Source organism: Ranitomeya variabilis, chromosome 1 (assembly GCF_051348905.1).
Source record: "Ranitomeya variabilis isolate aRanVar5 chromosome 1, aRanVar5.hap1, whole genome shotgun sequence".
In the NCBI taxonomy this organism is placed as follows: Eukaryota; Metazoa; Chordata; class Amphibia; order Anura; family Dendrobatidae; genus Ranitomeya; species Ranitomeya variabilis.
The window spans coordinates 255,966,200-255,991,176 of record NC_135232.1 but is presented as its reverse complement, the minus strand read 5'-3'; the positions used below and the strand labels follow the sequence as shown (position 1 = coordinate 255,991,176).

Sequence of the window (24,977 nt, the reverse complement as noted above, 5' to 3'; positions counted from 1 at the left end):
ATGGACCCTTTAAAAACCTATGTGCTTTTCAGTATCATGCTACACTTATAAAATGCTCATTTCAATATAAGGCAAAAAAAAATCATAAAAGTTTATACATCAGTTCTGACATGGATTTTAAAGCAAATACACAAGCGTTGCCAGGTCTAAGAAATCTATTAGCTCAAAATTTCTAAATTCTAAAATTTGTGACTGTTTCACACATCAACATGGGTTGTAAAAGTGCATAAATCATAGCTCCATCCAAGGAAAAACGTGAAACTACAAGATATTATGAGATGGGCTCTGTTTTGAAACTACCATTGGGATGACCCAGCTATGCGACAAACAAGTGGACAGCATGGATATAACTGAGAAGTATACATTTAACAAGAGTCAATGCCAATGTAACTCTGCCAGGCAACCTTTCAGGGTTCGTCCCATTGTGTTTTGAGGAGCGGACTGCTCCTTGTTGAATCATTGTTCAGGTCGACAAGAGTCAACGCAATGCTGGCCTGAACGGTGAGGATCATGAACCAACCAATGCTCAATTCCTCTCCATCTACTGTTCACCTAATTTAACCATGAACAGAGAAATTCAGAAATCAATGTCAGACACTTGTCATTACCAGTTTTTAATAAGATTTATGCTCTTTATGTTAATTGTATGCATATAACAAGAGCTGTAATATCTTAAAACCCCAAATAAAAAATATTTCCATAAAACATACCAACATTAGGGTAGCGCTGTGATCTATGACAATAGCTTTCCTACAGTGCCAAAAGAAGCCAAATGTAGTCTAAGACATACCTCCGTAGGAGGAAATCCTGCGGGTCCAGACAGCACTAAATTCCCTGAGCACACATAATGCCAATCATCAATAAACATGTGGCAGATAGAACACACTGTAACAAATGAACATCCTGTATAAAGGTACTTTATTAGTATAACCAGGTACAAGTGTATACACATTATATTATTAACGTTCATCGGTAAATGAGAACCCTGGGCAATCCGAGAGTGCATGATTGTGGGCAGATTGGAAGTGACAGCCATCAGACAATCTGATAATTATCGGGCTCTAGCTGTAGTAACCGAGGTAAACAGAAAATATGTCATTGCACAGACACTTTCATCCCACTGTAATGCATGTGAAACACACAAAAGACGCCGCCACCAGACACTACAATACATAAAATGCCTAGGGAATCCGTCCAAAACCTGAGGAAGCAAAACATACAAATCTGTTTTATTGCCTCCCAGCAAACCTGCAAACAATTACTGCTAGGACCATAATGACTGAATAAAGTGCACTTTGCTGCTGCATTTTACAATTGCTTCATCATATAAAAGCCAAATATGAAAAATTAGGAGGGATCCCCCAACTCATGTCCCCATATGGATTACATCTCTCAGAGACGCTGAGCTGCAGGGAGACTTTTGAGGTCTTGGTTTGTATTTAATCTTTGTCTAATTAGACATTGTGGGGGAAATGAAAACCAGAAAACATCAGAGCTAAATCACAGCAAATGCTACATTTAGGCTACACAAGCATATAATGTTCACACTAATTAAAAAAATCATGGAGTGTGTCCTGCAAATATTAGGGTCGTATTTTACTGGCTGAATTTCAGACAACGGATTCTGCTAGAGAGTTCCAACAATGATGATAATACTTGTTTGTTTAAATGGACACTGTGAGGGGAAAAAGAAGGTTGACCGTGCTGCCACCGCAGTCTCATGTGGGTTTCTGAGCCACGGTGCAGCAACTACACAGAAAGGCACAAGCGGACAACTGCATATGTACATAATCCTGAGTATGCTGCTGTTATCACAACGGTTTCCTGTTGATGATGTAAAATGTTTGCCAAACTATCTAATTAAGGTAAAAATTGCAAAATTTCTGTTTTATTTAAAGATTGTGATATGGAAAACTTAAAAAAAAATTGCAAATACATTTTCCACAAAAACGTGACTTGGGGCCGGTGCACACAATGCAGATTTGTTGCTTTTTTTTTCTGTGCAAATTTGTCACAAAACCTGAAGGGTTTCCTGATGCCAGCAAAGTGAATGGGAATCCTAAGGGTATGTGCGCACATTGCGGAAAAGTGTGTGGATTTTTCCACACTGATTTTGGTAAATCCGCAGGAATTACTGCGGATTTAACCCAATTTTTTTGCGGATTCCACCTGCGGATTCCTATTATGGAGCAGGTATAAACCGCTGCGGAATCTGCACAAAGAATTGACATGCTGCGGAATAAACAACGCTGCGTTTCCACGCGTTTTTTTTCCGCAGCACTGCCGATTTTATTTTACATAGGTGTACATGGTACTGTACAACGAATGGAAAACTGATGCGAATCCGCAGAGGCCAATCCGCTGTGGATCCGCAGCAAAATCCTAGGCGTGTGCACATGCCCTGAAGTCTCATGTGCATACCCTTAAAAGGGGTTTTGTTTGATGACAGAATACTGATGATTTATCAAACATATTGATGATCTTTACTGTTGACATAGCGTATTCAAAAGAATAGGAGCTGATCAGAAGTCGGGAATGGAGCATTGCCGGAGCAAATGACAGTGGGGGACACCATCAATCTCATATTGTGTACTATCTGGTGGAGAAGACATCAATATGCGGTGACCAGACAGTATTTCAATCTTTAATTCAAAGTCAACCAAATTAAAAATCAGTATTTAGTCTTTCACATTAAGGGGTTTTCCATGATTAAACTGCAGTAGCAGCTGGAGCAGGTGTCAGCGAGTAAAGATCACGATACTTATTTTTAACCTGTGCAAACTCATGGGGTACAAATGTTTAAATTAGGGGAAAACCCCTTTAAAATGAGTTGGCCATCCCCAGAATACTAAATAAAACACTTTTCAGACATGTTGGGGGCTCTGCCGCTATGAAAATCATACGTGTAGTGCAGATTTTAGTGGCTTAGTAGCGAAAAAACTGAAAAGATTTATATTGTTTAAAAATTAGAAGGCTTTGGGTTGCACAATGGACTGTCATTGGTAACTCTTCTGAAATATATAATACTAGATGGCAGCCCGATTCTAAAGAATCGGGAGTCTAGAATCCATATATACTTTATTTATTCAAATGTAAGAATAATACAATTAATAAATAATAGTAAGAAAGAACAAAAAATGGCTGCACTCACCAGCTCTTGACAATTCTTGTTATTTAAGGTACAGTTACACAGGATCCATGAACATGCTTATGAGGGGAGTGATGAAAGACATCAGTCAACAACTTTGCGTGTTGTGGCAAATGCCACAACAACGGTTCTTTGCTTAAGAACAATAATGTAAATAATAAATAATATGTATCAATAACTATGTATATTGGTATGTTCTATGACATTTTAAAATATTTCATTATTATGTGGAAAAGCTCTTAGTACCCATACTGGCGCATACTTGTGTGCCCATCAGGTATTTTCACAGTAAAATTTTCACAGGTGGGGCCCCTCGTCCTCCGATTTGGTGGGCGGGGACCCTCGGCCTCCGATTTGGTGGGCGGGGACCCTCGGCCTCCGATTTGGCGGGTGGGGACCCTCGGCCTCCGATTTGGCGGGTGGGGACCCTCGGCCTCCGATTTGGCGGGTGGGGACCCTTGGCCTCCGATTTGTTGGGCGGGGCTCCTCGGCCTCCGATTTGGTGGGCAAGGACCGGCCTCCGATTTGGTGGGCGGGGCCCCTCGGCCTCCGATTTGGTGGGCGGGGCCCCTCGGCCTCCGATTTGGTGGGCGGGGCCCCTCGGCCTCCGATTTGGTGGGCGGGGCCCCTCGGCCTCCGATTTGGTGGGCGGGGCCCCTCGGCCTCCGATTTGGTGTGTGCTCTGCCTGGGGCCACTGTGCTCTGCCTGGGGCCCCATATGCTGCCTGGGGCCCCTGTGCTCTGCCTGGGGCCCCATGTTCTGCCTGGGGCCCCTGTGCTCTGCCTGGGGCCACTGTGCTCTGCCTGGGGCCCCATGTTCTGCCTGTGGCCACTGTGCTCTGCCTGGGGCCCCATAAGCTGCCTGGGGCCCCTGTGCTCTGCCTGGGACCACTGTGCTCTGTCTGGGGCCCCATATGCTGCCTGGGGCCCCTGTGCTCTGCCTGGGACCACTGTGCTCTGCCTGGGACCACTGTGCTCTGCCTGGGGCCCCATATGCTGCCTGGGGCCCCTGTGCTCTGCCTGGGGCCCATATGCTGCCTGGGGCCACTGTGCTCTGCCTGGGGCCCCATATGCTGCCTGGGGCCCCTGTGCTCTGCCTGGGGCCCCATATGCTGCCTGGGGCCCCTGTGCTCTGCCTGGGGCCCCATATGCTGCCTGGGGCCCCTGTGCTCTGCCTGGGGCCCCATATGCTGCCTGGGGCCCCTGTGCTCTGCCTGGGGCCCCAGTGCTCTGCCTGGGGCCACTGTGCTCTGCCTGGGGCCCCATATGCTGCCTGGGGCCCCTGTGCTCTGCCTGGGGCCCCATATGCTGCCTGGGGCCCCTGTGCTCTGCCTGGGGCCACTGTGCTCTGCCTGGGGCCCCATAGGCTGCCTGGGGCCCCTGTGCTCTGCCTGGGACCACTGTGCTCTGCCTGGGGCCCCATATGCTGCCTGGGGCCCCTGTGCTCTGCCTGGGGCCCCTGTGCTCTGCCTGGGGCCCCATATGCTGCCTGGGGCCCCTGTGCTCTGCCTGGGTGTAGGACACTGGTGACGTCACTTATCTCCGGACATTAGCTCCGGACATTAGCTCCGGACATTAGCTCCGGACAAAGCCACGGAAGTTGGCACAAATCACAGGAAGTAGTATTCTAGGCAATTATATATTAGATAGCTGGAAATTATTAATCAAAGTGAGTCTTCTCTCTGGCATAATTGTGTATACATTGATAAATTAACCCCTTCGTAACTGGGCCAAATTTCTTAAATTTGACCAGTGTCACTTTATGTGGTAATAACTCTGGAATGCTTCAACAAATACTGATTTTGAGATTGTTTTTCGTGGCACATTATAATTTATGATAATGGTAAATGTAGGTCAATATTTTTTATAAATAAACACAAAACATACCAGAAATTTGACAGAAACATGAAAATATTTGCAATTTTTCAAACTTTGAATGATTATCCCTTTAACCCCTTCATGACCGTTTTCGTTTTTCTCTCCCTTTCTTTCCAGAGCCATAACGTTTTTATTTTTCTGTCAATATGGCCATGTGAGGGCTTCGTTTTTGCAGGACGAGTTGTACTTTTGAACGACATCATTGGTTTTAGCATGTCGTGTACTTGAAAATGGGAAAAGTATTCCAAGTGTGGTGAAATTGCAAAAAAAGTGCAATACCACACTTGTTTTTTGTTTGGCGTTTTTGCTAGGATCACTAAATGCTAAAACTGACCTGCCATTATGATTCTGATACCAGTAGCGTCTCCAATTTTTGTGATCTCACGTTGGGTGAGGGCTTATTTTTTGCATGCTGAGCTGACGTTTTTAATGATACCACTTTTGTGCAGATACCTTCTTTTGATCGCCCGTTATTGCATTTTAATGCAATGTCACGATGACCAAAAAAACGTAATTCTGGCGTTTCGATTTTTTTCTTGCTACGCCGTTTAGTGATCAGGTTAATCCTCTTTTTTATTGATACAGCGGGCAATTCTGAATGCGGCGATACCAAATATGTGTATATTTGATTTTTTTTATTGTTTTATTTTGAATGGGGTGAAAGGGGGGTGATTTAAACTTTTATTTATTTATTTTTTAATATTTTTAAAACTATTTTTTTTTAAGTTTTGGCATGCTTCAATAGCCTCCATGGGAAGCTAGAAGCTGCCACAACTTGATTGGCACAGCTACAGAGGTGATGCTTAGATCGCCTCTATGTAGCAGAATTACCAGACCTCTGGTTGTTATGCCGACGTACCGATGACCCCCGATCATGTGTCGGGGGTCAGCAGTGTGCGTATTTCCGGCCCTATGGCCGGAAGCACGCATTAAAAGCCGCTGTCAGAGTTTGACAGTGGCATTTAACTAGTTAACAGTAGATCCACCCGTGCCTATTGCAGGCACATGTCAACTGTTCAAAACAGCTGACATGTCCCAGCTTGGGTGCGGGCTCACCGCCGAAGAGCACAAAGTAGGGGTACTGCCATTGGACATACTATCCCGTCTATTGGCAGTAAGGGGTTAATCCAGATAGTCATACCACAGAGAAACATTGAGGGTATGTTCACACGTTCCTGATTTCAATCCTTTTTTTTGAGGACTAAAACCGCAGCTCTTGGCAGAAAACGCAGGTGCGTTTTTGATGCGTTTTTTATGCGGTTTTTTATGCAGTTTTCTCTGCAGATTGTCTGTGTTTGACACAAATAAAGCTTTAACTGCAGTGGGGGGGGAAAAAAAAAAAGAAATGATGTCATTTCCTTGTCCAACCCTTTTCTTCTTCCATCCTCCATTTTGGGACTAAACACCAAAATGAGTTGGACGTGTTTTGAATGACAGCGCTCCGCAGAGTGCTGAGCGTAGGCCAGATCACAGCCCGCGGATCCAGCTCTATCTAGCTATTTAAGTCTACGTTCACATTTGCGGTCTGCGCCGCAGCGTCGGGCGCCGCCGCATGCGCCCCTATATTTAACATGGGGGCGCATGGACATGCGTCGCACTTGCGTTTTGCGCCGCATGCGTCACTGCAGCGCACGCATCCGGGCGCAGAGGACGCAGCAAGTTGCATTTTTGCTGCGTCCAAAATCAGTCAAAAAAAGGACGCATGCGGCGCAAAACGCAGCGTTGTGCATGCGTTTTTGTTTGCGTTGTGTGTTGCGGCGCCGACGCTGCGGCGCACAGCGCAAATGTGAACATAGCCTAAGTGCCACGTATTTCAGTGCCACGTATTTCAGTGCCACGTATTTCAGTGCCACGTATTTCAGTGCCACGTATTTAAGTGCCACGTATTTCAGTGCCACGTGCCACGTATCAAAGTGCCACGTATCACGTATTTCAGTGCCACGTATCACGTATTTAAGTGCCACGTATTTAAGTGACACGTGCCACGTATCAAAGTGTCACGTATCACGTATTTCAGTGCCACGTATCACGTATTTCAGTGCCACGTATTTCAGTGCCACGTGCCACATATTTAAGTGACACGTGCCACGTATCAAAGTGCCACGTATCACGTATTTCAGTGCCACGTGCCACGTATTTCAGTGCCACGTATTTAAGTGACACGTGCCACGTATCAAAGTGCCACGTATCACGTATTTCAGTGCCACGTATTTAAGTGACACGTATCACGTATAAGTGCCACGTGTCACGTATTTAATTGCCACGTATTTAAGTGCCACGTATCCCACGAAGATTTTCCATGGAGAACAGACACATCCAGAGATATGTCTGCTCTCCACGGCTGCAGCAACACACTGACAGGAGCCATAGTTCCTGTCGGTGTGTCACTGCGCATGCGCGAGCGAGTTTACCGGCGGTCATTGACCCCGGCACTCTCGCTTAACGGCAGTGCTGCGTGGGAAAGTTCAACGCAGCTGTACTGCTGTTAACCGAGACGCCGGAGTCATTGAACTCCGGGACAGTACGCGATACACTGCTAGGAGCTTCGCTCCTGGCAGTGTATCGCCGGAGAGCAGGGGATCGGCGTGGGACACTCGTTTTATGGATTCTGCGGACAGGGAGTATGAATTTGATTTTTTATTTTGTGATTTTTTCCTGGAGGATCGATGGCTTCGCCTACAAGTGTGCTGTTGGTGAGTATATACTCTATGTTATGTGTTGTATGTACTGTACTGTGTGTCATGTATGTGTATTGTGTGTAGGTGTTTTGTGTAACTTTACAACTGTGCTAAGTCGCCGGACACAGGGACAACTCTCCCATCCTAATACCGGATGGGAGTAGTAGTCCCATACGGCGACTTAGCACAATGGTGGCACTAGCGTCGCATGGGGACACACACACACACACACATATATATATATATATATATACACACACACACACACACACACACATACCAAATCAATCACGATCCCCATGCGACGGTATGCCTCCATGTCTCTCCGCCCAAGCACTTCCGCCCACGCACTTCCGGCCGCTTCCCCGCACTTCCGGCTGCTGCGGTTCTGCACCACAAACCGCAATAAAACCCGCAGATATATTTTTGATCTGCGGGTTTTACTGCGGGTTTGACCTCACAATGGAGGTCTATGGGTGCAGAACCGCTGCTGTTTCGGGCAAAGAAGTGACATGCTCCTTTTTTCCCGCAGCTATTCAGCGCGGCTTTTTTTTTTAAATTCAGGATCATGTGCACAGCGGTTCCTGTTTTCCATAGGGTACAATGTACTGTACCCTGCATGGAAAACAGCTGCGGAACCGCAGCGGCAAAACGCACTGTGTGAACATGGCCTAATAATGCCATTTTAAAAATCATACCCTTCAACATATTGAAAACTGCGGTCAGGTAGCGAATTAACCCTTCAGGTGATTTTCAGGAATTAATGAAAAACGACATAACAGGAATGAAAAAGTGTATTTTTACCACCAAAATGTTTCTAACTTTCAAATAGGTCATTATACCTGGCAGACGGTGAGGTCGCTATTTGACCATAAACTGCCATGACAAACATCAGGACCACACAATCATGATCTCAGTGTGCCGATGGGGATAAAGAATTAGCCCCCATACTCTGTTAAAGGGAACCTGTCACCCCCCCCAGGCATTTTTAACTAAAAGAGCCACCTTGTGCAGCACTAATGCTGCATTCTGTCAAGGTGGCTTTTAGTTCGGGTCCCTGCCAACACTGAAATAATTATTTCTAGAATTTGCCCCTCATACCTCCAGTTTGTCAGAGGAGCATGTCTTTTCCCCCTGACACAAACGCCTCCCAGCTGTCACTCAGGGCCTCCGTGCGCCGCCTCCATTTCCTTCCTGAACATCCCCGGTGCCTGCGCTGTAAGTTTTTTTTTTTTTCTGGCATGCGCAGTTTGCGCTGCCCTTTGACTCCCATCACATGATGGGAATTTACAGCGCAGGTGCTGGGGACGTTCAGGATGGAAATGGAGGCGGCGCCCAGAGGACCTGAGTGACGGCTGGGAGGAGTTTGTGTCAGGGGGGAAAAGATATGACCCTCTGACAAACTGGAGGTATGAGGGGCAAATTCTAAAAACGATTACTTCAGCGTTGACAGGGACCCGAACTAAAAGAGCCACCATGACAGAATGCAGCATTGTAACAACTCTGCTGGCATCACGGCATGGCCTCTCATCTCTCACACTATCTTACCCACTGCTCCAGGTCATGTTGTGGTTTCTGTTTCTTGCCAGCTCCATATTCTGTGCCTCTGCAGTGCTTCCTGGCGGTGTGCATAGGGGGGCGGCGCCTGAACTCTCTGGTTCTTATAGGAATCAGGTGCACCTGTCTAATCTGTTTCTGACCAATTACCAAGAGGCCTCCAGTATTTTGTGCAGCTCCACCCAGTGGACTGGTCCTGTGCAATGTGTTTACTCAGTTTGTGTTTTGCTTCTGACCTGCCAGGCCTTGCTTTGTGTCTTGCCTTCTCTGAAGGCTGTTCTCCTTGCTTTGCCTTGTATCTAGTTTGTCTGCCCTCCAGGAGGCAGAATATCCTGGTCCCTGTGTCTTTGTTCTTGTACCTTGTCTTGTTCCATTACCTTGTCTAAACTTTGTCCTATCTTTGTCTCCTTGTCTGTGGCTTCTTTCCCTGTCGTCTTTCCTTGTGTCCTCTCTGCTTATGCTCTGCACTCTTGCGGCTCTGCCTGCTCTATACTCTTGTGACTTTGCCTGTGCTCTGCTCTTTTGCAGCTTTACCTCTGCTCCGCACTCCTGCGGTTCTGCTTCGTTCTACTCTACTCTGCTCCTGCAGAAATCTCTTGCTGCAGCTCCTCTCCGCATTCCTTGCGGTTCCGCTCTGCTTAGCTTTTGCTGCTGCAGAGACCTCTTGCTGCAGCTCCTCTCTGCATTTCTTGCAGTTCCGCTTTGCTTAGCTTCAGTTACTGCTCTACCACTCGCACCAGCAGCCTTGCGGTTCTCTTCCTGTGTGAACAGGTCCCAATCTGTTCCTTCATACTTCATTCCTTCCTGCTTGTTTTCTTACCTTCACCTCCTGTGTGAACAGGTCCCTACCTGTTCCTTCATACACCACACCAACCTGCCCTGTGTCTCTGCCGTGCCTGCCAGCCCCGTGTCTCTGCCGTGCCTGCCAGCCCTGTGTATCTGCCGTGCCTGCCAGCCCTGTGTCTCTGCCGTACCTGTGAGCCCTGTGTCTCTGCCATGCCTGCAAACCCCATGTCTCTGCCAGCTCTGTGTCTCAGCCGTGCCAGCCTACTTGTCTGAGTTTCATCCGTGCTCATCTGCCAGTCCTGCCTGATGCTCGCACCAATCCTGGTGTTCCTGTTTCCCAAGTGGGATCAGCAGCCACAGTCAGACACCACCCTGGAGTAGCACCTGGCAGCTGCCTGCCGCACAAGCCTGACCTCACCATCAGAGGCTCCAGTGAAGACCAAGGCAGCTGTCATAGTCACGCTCCTTCCAGGGTAGTCTGGTTCGTGGCACAGTGGGGCCACAAACCCCCCGAGCTCACGCCCACCAGTCAGGGTGCAAGCGTGACAAGCATTAGTGCTGCACAAGGTGGCGCTTTTCCTTAAAAACGCCTGGGGGTGTGACAGGTTCCTTTTAACCATTTATATGATGTAGTCACTATAGACAGCACCATCTAAGGCAGGGGTGGAGAATCTTTTTTCTGCCAAGGGCCATTTGGATATTTATACCATCCTTCGGGGGCCATACAAACTCCGCCCACAAAGTACATCCTGACTCTGGCACTGGTTTCAGGACGTAATCTTTCATTGCATGCCCTTCAGTGTTCAGTAGTGTACAAGGCATGTGTGTGCTAACAGAGCAAGAAGAAATGAATGAGCTGGTTGTAATCAAAATACACCTCCCTGCCCAAGAATGCGGTCCCTGAAAATCTGCTTGGGGGCCTGATAAAAGATCATCGAGGGCTGTAAATGGCCCTGGGGCTCCCCACCCCTGATCTAAGTGGTTAAACAGTTATGGACGGTGCCAATACTAATCGTGGCTGATGCAGCAAGTTGTCAGCTATAGTGTACAGCCGACAGCTGCTGGATTGTCACCTAAAAGATCGTGCTCACAACATAGCCAGACCAAAAACCATCATAATAGAGAATATTTATGAATATATAGATATTTATTAGTGGCGATTAACAACCATAAAAATAAAAAATTTATAAAATCAAGATAATTTAATATATGTACTTAAAATATTGTGCACATATCAAATATATCATATGGCAGGCATGATATATTGTATATTATACCCATAAGGACTCTATATATGTTCTAGAAAACACCCTATATTGTATATAAACAAAAAGTTCTATGAACTCAAGACTAAAAAAACGCTTTTTATATAAAAAGTGCATACAATGTGCATATAGCTATATTCAATAAAGTGTAAGCGAAGACAAATGAAAGTGCATACTGTGCAAAAAGGTGCAACTATAAGGTGCTATGGGTGGATAGTATCCAGAGTCACTTACTTCTCAATGTACGGGAATTGTTAAGGACCGCCAATTTGATATAGTGCACCCCCCCCAGGATTGTCACCTGTATGGGGAGGTTATTCTCTTATATCTCTGGTCAGTAAAAAGATGTATTGGTGGTCATTAAGTAGTTAATCATAATCAAATACTTCATATTAAGCTCTATGAAAAACAAAGGGCAATAGATGCTTATCAAAGTAATACCTAACTCATGTCTACTAGACCGTAGATATCTTACATTGTTATTTCTGCATCCATATTTGGATATTTGTGCCCCCCAAACCAGCAGTCCACCCTGATAGTGTCTTTCTCTTTTATTTCAGCAGAGACACATCAGGAGGAAATACTCATAAAACGATCCCTCTGATTTTCTACAGCTCTGCAGGCACAATTAAAATCATTTTAAACAGTGATGAGATCTGGAGATGCACAGAAGCATAAATTTGGTGGCTAATCGCAGCAGCACTTAATTTCCACGGGCTGTTTCTAATTAGCATTAATGTTCCTCAATAAGCCTGCACTCTCGCTGAACTCCTGCTCTGGCACATAGCTTGCTGCTCGAGTATCTGTCCTGACTCCATTTCCCCACCCACCTTTCCCAGTGAGCTGGATAGATATGGTTCTCAGGCATCAAGGCAGATGAGTATCTGCAATGCTGCCTACTGCCTGCAACTTTAACACACAATACCCAAACGGGTGCCATCAATGACATATCTCAGTGACCCCACACACTGCATAATCTTAACTACCTGCCTGTTCTATCCGATGCCGGCTCAGAGTAGTCATTAACCGCTCCTGCTGGCGATTCAGCTGCTCCAAATCAGCAGAACAGCTCTTCCTCTTCCAGGCTGCTCTGGAGACAGGGTGCGACTGACGTCATGCTGATTGACAGTCTGCTTCTTGCAGCCTGAGCATCCCCATATGCAGCCTGTACACCTCCATGTACCCCTGTACCCTGATTACTGGTCACCTGTGCCCCTTCGTTTCCAGCTGCTGCTGCCACTTCCAGGATGGGAAAACACTTCACTTCCTGCAATCTCTAGGATGGCTCCTCCCATACGAGTCACATGGGTGTAATGTCATCACAGATCCTTCACCTTTAGGATTCATCGTCCCTTCCGTCTTGGCAAGGAGTTTATTACTGCTACTCTGCCCAGGCAGCACTGAACCACCACCTTCCGACCCCATCTTCCTAAATTAAAATGGTGGTATTGACACTATGTCAATCAGAAGAAAGGGGCATATTTTTTTTAAAATAAATACATTTAAAACATTTTTTTTTACTTCTTCATGGTGGCGCCAACCCCAGCAACCTGCCTGGCGGCAAATAAGGCCCTGGCTATATGTCCAAAGTATGAACGAAGAAAAGCTCCCAGTGACTACATCAAACATAATCAATAGAGCTCCATTCTCCTCATACCTTTTTATTCAACCATATAGAATAGCCCAGCAGACTGTGCTTCCCTGTACAGAGAGCCCCAAAAAATGTACACTAAGCCATGTAAGACCTAAAAGGTAACGAACGCCCCTGAAGGCCTATATAGTGCCAGAGGCATATGTCGGGAGCATATGTATACCTTTGATGGAAGGCTTGAATGATGAGTACTCCTCACACTGACTAATGGTGGGCAGAATTACATATGCTGCTTTCTTACTGTATATTCTTCAGAAGATCCTGTAACCCCTATCTGTAGCCCGCACTTGTTCTCTGTAATTCACTCCCTGCTTTCAGCCTTGTGCTCACTTTTCTGCCTTTTTGCCTCTCTTCTGCTCTGCATCAGATTTTTCTCTCTCTTCACGTCTCTTTACTTCGGAGAATATTTTCCCTGCAAATTGCTTTTAAATTAAAGAAGGTGATGAAAGCAATGTGCCGTCTCAGCAATTTCCCAGGTGCGCCTAATCTAATTTCATTAAGAAGATCAGAACGAATGATCGCTACGGTCCAAACATTAAGTCTGTCCGTTTCTCTATGAAAAGCCATTAAGCCTGTCATGGCGTCTGCGGGTGGGCTCTTTATTATTGCACATGAAGGCCGCGCTTTGCTTCTCCCGTCAGCTGTCGGGATCACTAGAGCACATCGCAGAGCTGCTGTCAAACCCTGAAGCAAAAAACCTCCTAGCAGACGGCAGGCGTTAACTCATTCCTACTCACTGTGCAGTGAAAAATTCACATTCCTTCCATTAGTTTACTAGTCTATTTATTACAGAGATTTGTACGGCACATCAGGATGGAGATCTGCTCTTGTAGATACACTCCTTAGCAGCTGTCAATGTTGGGGATACCGCTATAGAACGGCAGCGGTCCATGCTTTGTGACCAGTATTGACAACATACGGATACCAATATCGTCACAGGCTTCAGATGCAAGCAGGTATTGCTAAACTAGATTTGACTCTTTATACAGTGATATTAAGAACCCTTACCAAACTAACTCTTAAATCCTCAATTTCCTGTTACGTTCAATCTGACAGATTAATAATTTTGATCCCTCTGGTTACTCAAGGTGAAAAAAACGAAAGAGCTTGTAGAGAAACTGGACCCAAGTTCTACAGAAAACCGAGGATGTTTTTCTTTTTTACTGTTGGGAGCTGCTTATGGCGTTGTCCTTCAAGAGTCGTCATCTCAATCCCTGACAGGTAAGAACACAAAGAAACTCGATGAAGTCCTCTGTAACATTTGAGTTTTGGGCTACCTCAGAGGGCATGGTATAAAAAAAGGTAAAGCTCCCAGGTTCTAATAAGATCTGATCATACCTGCTATAGAAGATCATGTATAATCTCTGAAGTCACGGGACATTATGTTTTTATTAAAGAAGCCATGAGCCTTTTTTTCAGCTCCAATTAGTTTCAAGCTATGATAAGAAACTTATTTTATGCTTCTTAGGAACTGAAAAGTCATATAACCGAGTTTAAACTGGTGCAACAGACTAGAACTAAAATAAGGCACATACATGCCTATCATTTATCTCTGCTTATAGTCTCCACAATATATTAAAATAGCCATCCAATTTTAAGAAAGTCGTGTTATAGGTTTATGAAGCTTTAGAAAGGCAAAGAGAGAAATCACTTATGTCATCAACCCTGACAATATATTAAATGGCTTGGCCTTTTCTCTCTCTATAAAGGCCAGGTTCAGACAACCATATTTCATGGTCCATCTGAAGCCAGTGCTGACCCCAGGTCTCCTGATGGGTATTTATCAAGTTCTTATGAGGCTGTAAGTTTGGGTCCGGAGACCCGTGCTCAGTCCAGGCAGTACAGTCAATATACAGAACATGAAATATGGCCTCCAGACTCCAACCAAATTGTGACAGCCTTATCTCCAGGATATTGTTCTAGTCCAAATGATGGTTGCTTGTTCATTTATTAAAAGGCATAAGCAAAAGTATTGTTTTAATTTCTAGTGAAAACTGAAAATAGCCCAATGGAGAGGGCTTCAGATAGCTTTAAACCCTGTTTTATATGCTGACATTTGGTGTCAAGCAGTAACAGGTGGCAGAATTGGGTTCTTATGTGCTTCACAAACTAATGTAACATTAAAGGAGACAATAGAACATAAGGATTACCACATGCATAGCTCCTGTTATCTAATTCTCAATGTCTGGGGAACAGTATGTTGGATTTGAACCAGGCTGGCTTGGTGAGCAAAATGGGCATGTTTTTGAGCAGCTGTGGAAGATGTCTGTGGAGAGCAGCCTATGAAGGCGGAGAAGGAGAGCAGCCTATGGTCAGATGAAGGCGGGGAAGGAGAAGAGCCCTTAAACAGGGGAGTACCCAGGTAATTCAGATCCCTAAGTGCTTTGTACATTTGCCCAATATTTTAGATAGGTGTTTAAATAAAGGGCTGTGTAATTCTTACCAAAAACCATTGAGAATGAGAAATGTGGGATGCCATTACGCTTGGAAAACGATGCTAAAAATGTTCAGGCTGAACAGATTTTCCAGCTTACATTTGTACTTCTTAATTCATTGTAAATCATTACCTGTAGACATTGCCAAGCATAGCCGATAAATAGAATAAATTTTCAGGCTGCTCTCCCCTGCCATCCTGATGCAGGTAACAGACAATGAGTGGAAGTGTTGATGGTTTATATTACTCTATTATGTTAATGTTCACTAAAGTATGCCATAAGCTCTCTCATTACATGTGTATAACCCAATTCTCGACGGTGTTATTTCTGAGCTAAATGCTATAACTACATAAATCTTGAATTAATGGAGACTTTATCGTTCCAGAAAATGAAGGGTAATTGCTGTCTGTTAATGCTGTTGTTGCTATTAAAGAAAGTATATATTTTCTGTAGTGATGTTTAGAACGCATGAGGCCAAAATGGTAGGATTGTCACAGTGCATTTTAGTAAGGCTGCTTTCACACTAGCGTCGGCACGGGGCCGTCGCGCGTTGTGAAAATAATGCCCGACGTGGGCAGCGGAAGCAGTCTTATGACGCTTCCGCTGCCCCATTGTAAGGTCCGGGGAGGAGGGAGCGGAGTTTCGGCCGCGCGGACACGACGCGCAAAAAAAGTTACATGTAACGCTTTTTGTGCCGACGGTCCGCCAAAACACGACGCAACCGTCGCACGACGGTTGCGACGTGTGGCCATACATCGCAATGCGTCGCTAATGTTAGTCTATGGGGAAAAAAAACGCATCCTACAGACAACTTTGCAGGATGCGTTTTTTTCTCCTAAACGACGCATTGCGACGTATTCAATACGACGCTAGTGTGAAAGTAGCCTAAGGTACTTTCTGAAACCTCCTTATTTTATGCAAGTGAACTGAATCTTCAGCACACTTAACCCTGCTGTTCTGTTTAGATTTCACATACACTTGTACTGTTCTGTCATTTTTAACAAAAATAAAAAAAAAAAAAAAATTCCCACAGAGAGTACCCCCCTAATGACGAAAAGTCAGGGAGCCTCAAGTCTCAGAATCACACGCTGAATTTTTATAACATTATAGAATTTCAAAAACGGTCATTTTTGACCTAACAGAACAGCAGGGTTAAGCTGGCCATTCATTTTAGATGGCAATCGGCTGAACAATGCTTTGGCCAAACATTTGGTGGACAGCCATCTCATCCGTCTCTGGCATGCACATCCGTTGATCACATATCGCTGCCAGTGGCTAATTATTGGAAGAACAATGCAATTAGACATGCCTGATCATCTCCCGCAACAATCAGCTGGCTAGCACCCCATATACATCAGCATGTCAGTCAAACCCGTCTATATCAGTGGGTCAACATTAGTCTAATGTGTATGGGGGCCTTTAGTGGTGCTCTCTTCAGCTGTTCATATTGAAAAATACAGGGTGTATCGAAGCTTCAGGGTCCATGTACACAGGTGGGGAAAATAAATATTTGATCCCTTGCTGATTTTGTAAGTTTGCCCACTGACAGACATTTTCAGTCTATAATTTTAAGGGTAGGTTAATTTAAACATTGAGAGATAAAATATCAAAAACAAAATCCAGAAAATCACATTGTATAAGTTATATAAATGTATTTGCATTTTGCAGTGAGAAATAAGTATTTGATCCCCAACCAACCATTAAGAGTTCTGGTTCCTACAGACGAGATAGATGCTCCTAATCAACTTGTCACCTGTATTAAAGACAGCTGTCTTACATAGTAAATAGGGTACAATGGTGTGCACTCAGTCAATTTAGATCGAGGTGCTGGTGCCACGGACTATGAAAGTCCAATCAATTAAATTAGAAGACACCGCACACTCTAATAGTTAAGTATGCCAAAATCAGGGTAAATTTTATTAAACATGTGAGCAGAGAACAAGTATACAAGCGATCAAGGTAGTGACATGACGTTTCGACTCTCCCGAGTCTTAGTCATATATCGCTTGGTATGCAAGCAATAGAAATATATAGCAACTCCTTTATCAAAGGTATGAATAATGCTATATAGCGTCGTAGTGGTGTGTAGACAATAGAGAACTGCTGCCCTGTGTGAGGGACCTGAAAGATATGGTCTGGTGTGTCTGTCTGAATGGAGGCTGCATGGGTATGTTGGGAAAGCTGGGCAGTCTGTGTGTTGGAGCTGCAAAGAACCGTGCTGTGTCCAGAATTGAACACTTCTTTTTTTGCCCTGGAACATGCTGGAGCTCGGGCTGAATGAGGATATTAAGACTGGTGGGATCGGGCCTCTTCTGTGTATGAAGTTTGCTCTGGGAGAAAGGACTGGAATCTGTTCGGGTGACTCTGCACTGACATATGTGCCCTGCTAAATTAACTGTTTATTTGCTGTGATGGCTTTGTGCCCAGAAGAAGTTGTTTTTGGTTTTAAATCCCTTGGAATTTTATGAAAGCAATAAAATTGTACAAGTTTGGACCAAACTGCATTTGCCTGAGTGAATGCTAATGCCTACCTGAGAGTAAATCCTACAGTGGTATGAAAAAATCATGGGAGAAATATATAGAAAAGGTCTTTGCAGAGTAACTAGTAGCAGCGGCCATTGCAGAGTTTGGTATAAAATGGAGTGGTACTATCCTGTCCATAAGTGGATACAGACAGTAGTACAATTAATTCCATCTGTATTTTTGAAATGGTCACCTTTCCAAAACCATGGCATTTAACAAAGCTGTGGTACTCGCACAGATGATTAGGAAAGGGGAGTTGAAACTTTTGTGTGGCTATTCTCTATATTTTGAATCAATGGACATGTCTCAGATGATGAGGGTTGACAAGCAGCTGACTTTTGTTGCATACAAAAAAACGCTACTTTTCTATAAAGACAAGATTGGGCCGGCGCTAATACACACAGCAAAGGGGAGTAAGTCTTCAATTGTAGAGCAGAAAGGCAAGGAAACAGAGTAATCACAATATGGAATTCTATTACCGTGTGCTCTGCTGGTGACACTAACTTACCAGTCACACACAATGCAGCCTCCCCTGAAGGTAACCTCCGATCTCGCATTCTGAAAGCTAATCAATGTTGTTCAGATTTCAATTTCTCCACTACAAGGTGAAGTCAAACCTAATCTGGCGGACGTCAGTCTCCAATGTAATGCAGCTGGCTGGGCCTGCCGCTGTAATTTAGACAATCATTAATAGCAGCGCTGTATTATAAAACTACATGCCACTTACAACTTCATCTCAACACTGACAGGCAGATCTTTTAAGCAGCCTTCTGAGCAATTGCTTTTAGTCCATTAGATTGTTAAAAAAAAGGTTTTAACCCCAGAAGCATAAAGCCAGGGAACAAATGTTTGAGAAGATCTGGTTGAAAAGGTTTTTCAGTACACATGACAATGCTTGTGAATAAAGTTTCTCCTGCTGATAAATGATGTAATTAATAACATATCACATATATATGTAGGTCATATGTCATTGTTAGTTCATTTACTGTGAGTGATATCTGTATTTTCTATGTAACCCCTTCTCATTTACAGCACCAAGGAATCAATGGTGCTATATAAACAAATACCGCAATATGCATTCTATATAATGCATTCAGATGGCTGATCAGTGTCTGGATTTCTATACACATAAGCATGCTACATTTTTTGTAAAATCGTGAATCAAAGCCCCATCTGTTGGAGAATTAGCTTTCGCATTATCATTAGGTTACAGACTGGTCTTAGAAACACATGTTCTCAGGCGTTTATTCACAGCGACAACACATAAATTAGTGCGAATGTTGTTGTGCATATCTACCAGGCTAAATAAAGAGAATGATTGTCAGTCCTCATTACATCAGCCAATAGCTGCCAGTCATTATTAGAAGCTTATACGCATAGTCCTCACGCAATAATCTCCCTCCACACTTCGGCAGGTCTTTAAATAGCTGAATAGATAACATGGATGTGCCATTACATCTAACAGAATGGTGAATACGCAAATTAAAGGGGTTCTGTACATTAGAAAAATTGGCACACTGTGTTGTCATGCCTATAGCTATTCACAATTTGCACTTGAAGTTCCTAAGCCAAGATGTTAGGAAAAAGGCAGGAGTACCTATGCGATGTATATGGTTACAAATACATGCAGCTATGGCCAGTGTATGGATAAGCTGAGCACAAAAGGGCCGCTTAAATAAGAGCAGTGATGTAACTTTGACTTTAATGACAGAACAAATTTTTTTAAATCTGACCAGTGTCACTTTGTGGTAATAACGCTGGAACACTTCAACGGATCCCACCGATTCTGAGACTATTTTCTCGTGACATATTGTAATTCATAACAGTGGCAAAATTTGTTCGATATGAGTTGAATTTATTTGTGAAAATCTGACATTAAGTACCCAAAAGTGGCACCATTCTAAAAGCTACACCCCTCAATGTACTCAAAACTGCATTCAGCTATATAAAAAGAAAAGATTATTATTATTATTATTCAGCAGTGAGTTTATTAACCCTTCAGTTGCTTCATAGGAACTAAAGCAATGTGGAAGAAAAAAAAATGAAGATTTAACTTTTTTCCCACAATGTTTACTTTAGCCCCAAACTTATTTTCACAATGGTAACAGGAGAAAATGCACTGTAATATTTGTTGTGCTATTTCTCCAGAGTATGCAGATACCCCCTATGCGTGGTAAATCCATTGTTTGGGTGCACAGCAGGTCTCGGAAGGGAAGGAGAACCGTATGACTTTTTGAATGCAAAAATAGCTGAAATAGAGAGAGTGGATGCCATGTTGCATTTGGACAGCCACTAATGTGCGTAAACAGTGTAAACCCCCCACAAGAGACCCCATTTTGGAAACTAGACCACTCAAGGAATGCATCTAAATGTACGGTGAGCACCTTGAACCCACCCTTTCCATGTTCCACCAATATTGGCAAACCTGACTGGGACTGGAGTGAAAATATTTGTACAACCTCCAAGTTGTGCCAAAAATTTATGACATTTAAGGAGTTTCTGGAATAAACACCTGAATGGATAGGACTCAAAATGTTTTAACCCCACATATATTTAATACTAGCTGTTTCCAGCCAGCTAACGCTCGGCATGCTCATTGCTATCTAATTAACGCTGCTAGTGATTAAACTAAAGTAAATAATGACAACATTTAATAGCGCTTACGCAGGTGGTAAATTAACTTAAAATTAAGTTAATAACAATAATAATAATTAAAAATCAGAATAATACTAATACATTTTATTCACAGTGTAAAATCAAAAGCAAACTGGATTCGTGTGGTAATGTGTAGGGACAGAGCCTCATGTGGTAATGTGTGGGGACGGAGCCTCGTGTGGTAATGTGGAGGGATAGAGCCTCGTATGGCAATGTGTGGGGACAGAGCCTCGTGTGGAAATGTGTGGGGATGGAGCCTCATGTGGTAATGTGCGAGGACGGAGCCTCGTGTGGTAATGTGGAGGGATAGAGCCTCGTATGGTAATGTGTGGGGACAGAGCCTCGTGTGGAAATGTGTGGGGACGGAGCCTCGTGGTAATGTGTGAGGACGGAGCCTCGTGTGGTAATGTGGTGGGGGGACGGAGCCTCGTGTGGTAATGAGTGGGGATGGAGCCTCGTGTGGTAATGTGGGGGGCGGGATTATGTGTGGTAATGTGGTGGGGGGCGGGATTATGTGTGATAATGTGGTGGGGGGCGGGATTGTGTGTGGTAATGCGGTGGGGGGTGGGATTGTTTGTGGTAATATGGTGGGGGGCGGGATTATGTGTGGTAATGTGGTGGGGGGGCGGGATTATGTGTGGTAATGTGGTGGGGGGGCAGGATTATGTGTGGTAATGTGGTGGGGGGCAGGAATATGTATGGTGATGTGGGGGAGCGGGATTATGTGTGGTGATGTGGTGGGGGGCGGGATTGTGTGTGGTAATGCGGTGGGGGGTGGGATTGTGTGTGGTAATGTGGAGGGGGGGCGGGATTGTGTGGTAATGTGGTGGGGGGCGGGATTATGCGTGGTAATGTGGTGGGGGGGCGGGATTGTGTGGGGTAATGGGGTGGGGGGGCGGGATTGTGTGGGGTAATGGGGTGGGGGGGCGGGATTGTGTGGGGTAATGGGGTGGGGGGGCGGGATTATGTGTGGTAATGGGGTGGGGGGCGGGATTGTGTGTGGTAATGGGGTGGGGGGATTATTTGTGGTGATGTGGTGGGCGGAATTGTGTGTGGTGATGTGGTGGGGGGCGGATTGTGTGTGGTGATGTGGTGGGGGGCGGGATTGTGTGTGGTAATGTGGTGTGGGGCGGGATTGTGTGTGGTAATTTGGTGGGGGCGGGATTTTTGGAAGTGCATTTGAACAGCAAGGTGGATTGCTGTTGAGGGGAAATAGAGAAAAAAAAATCTATAAATCTTCAGCATAGCGAGTGTGAACGAGCTGAGTGTGACCTGAGCGTACGTGTGAACGGCGGTAAGTGTGACTTGTGATTCAGTGACTTTGGAATCAGGGAGTTTCCAAGGGAGGAATTGCTGTCTGTTTTTTATTAATACTTTGTATTTATTTTTATTTAACGCTTTTGTCTGGTGCAATCCCCATTAGGAAATGTGCTCCACTATTGTTAATGCCATCCAGTGCACATCTTGCCACATGTATGCAGTCCTTGATCAGCCGGTCGAGGGTGCATACTGCTGTGCAAGATGTGAGCACGTTGAGCATTTGGAAGCCCAGATTCTGGATCTAAATGTGCAGCTGGCAACACTGAGATCCATAGACAATATGGAGAGGAATCTTCTGCTCACTGAGCAGACACTCAATGGGATAGATCGGGGGGGATGGTAGGATGGAGCTGCAGGACAGTGAAGTAGCTAGCTGGGTGACATTCAGACAGCGGGGTAGAGGGAAGAGTGCCAGGGAGGCTAGTCCTGATCTGGCACACCCCAATAAGTTTGCTAAGTTGGCAGATGAGGGGGGTGCCAGTACAGGGGTAGCATTGCTGCAGCCAGGCATATCCTCTGAAAGCCGGAGGAGTGACTGCTACAGTAAGGAGGGAAATAGGAGAGCAGTACAGGCCAGACAGGTGCTGGTAGTGGGGGACTCAATTATTAGGCGAACAGATAGGGCAATCTGTCACAAAGACAGGGATCATCGACCGGTGTGCTGCCTACCTGGCGCTCGAGTCCGACACATTGCTGATCGGGTGGACAGATTACTGGGAGGGGCTGGTGAGGACCCAGCGGTCATGGCGCACATTGACACAAATGACAAAGTTAGAGGTAGGTGGATGGTCCTTAAAGATGATTTCAGGGAATTAGGCTGCAAGCTGAAAGCAAGGACCTCCAACGTGGTATTTTCCAAAATACTGCCTGTACCACGTGCCACGCCAGAGAGGCAACGGGAGGATTAGGGAGGTTAATAAGTGGCTCAATAATTGGTGTAGGAAGGAGGGGTTTGGGTTCCTGCAGAACTGGGCCGACTTCTCAGTGGGCTACAGGCTCTACGCTAGGGACGGGCTGCACCTCAATGGGGAAGGTGCAGCTGTGCTGGGGGAGAAAATGGCTAGAAGGTTGGAGGAGTGTTTAAACTAGGGATTGGGGGGAGGGTATTCAATTTATAGGAGGGGAAGATAGGGCAGATAAAGACCTGGGCACAAATAATGAAGTTGGGGGTGGCGGTGGCATGGGGGGTGGGGTTAGAACAGTTAATAATTTAAGAAAGAATAGAGGTACAGAGAGTAACATCAAGTGCATGTATACTAATGCCAGAAGCCTTGCCAACAAAATGGATGAATTAGAATTAATGTTGTTGGAGCATAATTATGACATGGTGGGGATATCTGAAACATGGCTGGATGAGAGCCATGACTGGGCTGTTAACTTGCAGGGCTATAGCCTTTTCAGAAATGACCGTACAGATAAGCGAGGGGGAGGGGTGTGTCTGTATGTAAAATCGTCCTTAAAACCCATCCTGCGTGATAATATAGGTGAATTTAATGAAAATATAGAGTCCCTGTGGGTGGAGATAAGGGGAGGGGGAAAAAATAATAAATTACTGATAGGGGTTTGTTATAAATCTCCAAAAATAATGGAAGCAACGGAGAATATCCTCGTAAAGCAAATAGATGAAGCTGGAGAAGTCATTATTATGGGGGACTTCAACTACCCTGAAATAGATTGGGGAACAGAAACCTGCAGTTCCAGCAAAGGTAATCGGTTTTTGACAACTATGAGAGACAATTACCTTTCACAACTGGTTCAGGACCCAACAAGAAGGGGGGCACTGCTAGACCTAATATTAACCAACAGGCCAGACCGCATATCAAATATAAGAGTTGGGGGTCACTTGGGGAATAGTGATCACAAAATAATAAGTTTTCGTGTATCCTTTACTAAGATGTGTAGTAGAGGGGTTACAAGGACACTAAACTTCAGGAGGGCAAATTTTCAACGGATGAGAGATGATCTTGGTGCAATTGTGTGTGGTGATGTGGTGCGGATTGTGTGTGGTAATGTGGTGGGGGGCGGGATTGTGTGTGGTAATGTGGTGGGGGCGGGATTATGTGTGGTAATGTGGTGGGGGGGCGGGATTGTGTGTGGTAATGTGGTGGGGGGGCGGGATTGTGTGTGGTAATGGGGTGGGGGCGGGATTATGTGTGGTGATGTGTGGGGGCGGAGCTACTGTGCATGGGGCGGGATTAGTGAGTAATCACGATGCCTCTTATATATATAGATCCGAGTAAAAAGAATACCAAACTAGCATATGTATACCAAAGAAAGAAAGGGTAACCAGCATGCTGAACATAAAAGCTCCAATTCCAATATGTGCTACATATGACCGTGTACCATTCTTAACAGTACACAATAGTCTACAAAATGAGATAACAGTTTACCTGGCACTGAACAAGCTCTGACAGCAGGGTGTAACACTTATCGATTTATGACCAAATCAAACTTGAACTGGCTTAATCAGATTAGATGTGAACCACACATCCCATTACTTTTTGGGGATAGCATAAATTTATGATGGACAGTTTTTTGAAGTCTAATTCCTTATCTTGGCATTCACTTGTGGATTAGCAGATATTGTGGCTGAGGAAATGTTTAAAATTGTGTTCTAATTGAATTATAAGTCAAGGGAATTGTATGAAATTCTAAAACATATAGGCATTAGCCATATTACTATTACATGGCTTGGCACAAATCTTTTATGATTTGATGGACTGATGACAATTTTATCAATCTGATGAGCTGCACTAAGGCTATGTGCACACGTTGCGGATTTTTCCGCAAAACCCGCAGGTAAACCGCACTGCGGATTACCTGCGGATTTGCTGCGGTTTTTGTGTGGATTCCACCTGCGGATTCCTATTGAGGAGCAGGTGTAAACCGCTGCGGAATCCGCACAAAGAATTGACATGCTGACACTGCATTTCCGAGCGTTTTTTTCTGCAGCATAAGATTTTGTTTTCCATACGTTTACATAGTACTGTACAACGCATGGAAAACAGCTGCAGATCCGCAGCGTCAAATCCGCTGCGGATCCGCAGCAAAATCCGCAATGTGTGCACATAGCCTAAGGCT

The 24,977-nt window shown here is 44.9% G+C and overlaps 1 protein-coding gene and 1 long non-coding RNA gene across 17 annotated transcripts in view; one reads left to right on the top strand and one right to left on the bottom strand.

Moving 5' to 3' along the window:
- The window catches only part of FBRSL1 (fibrosin like 1), a 796,611-nt gene that overhangs the window by 163,467 nt on the left and 608,167 nt on the right, over nucleotides 1-24,977 (bottom strand). The gene's annotated exons all lie outside the window — the stretch shown is intronic.
- Nucleotides 13,622-14,184, top strand: LOC143813106 (uncharacterized). Its single transcript, XR_013223604.1, has 2 exons — nucleotides 13,622-13,919; nucleotides 14,052-14,184. It is a non-coding gene; the product is annotated as an uncharacterized LOC143813106 (long non-coding RNA).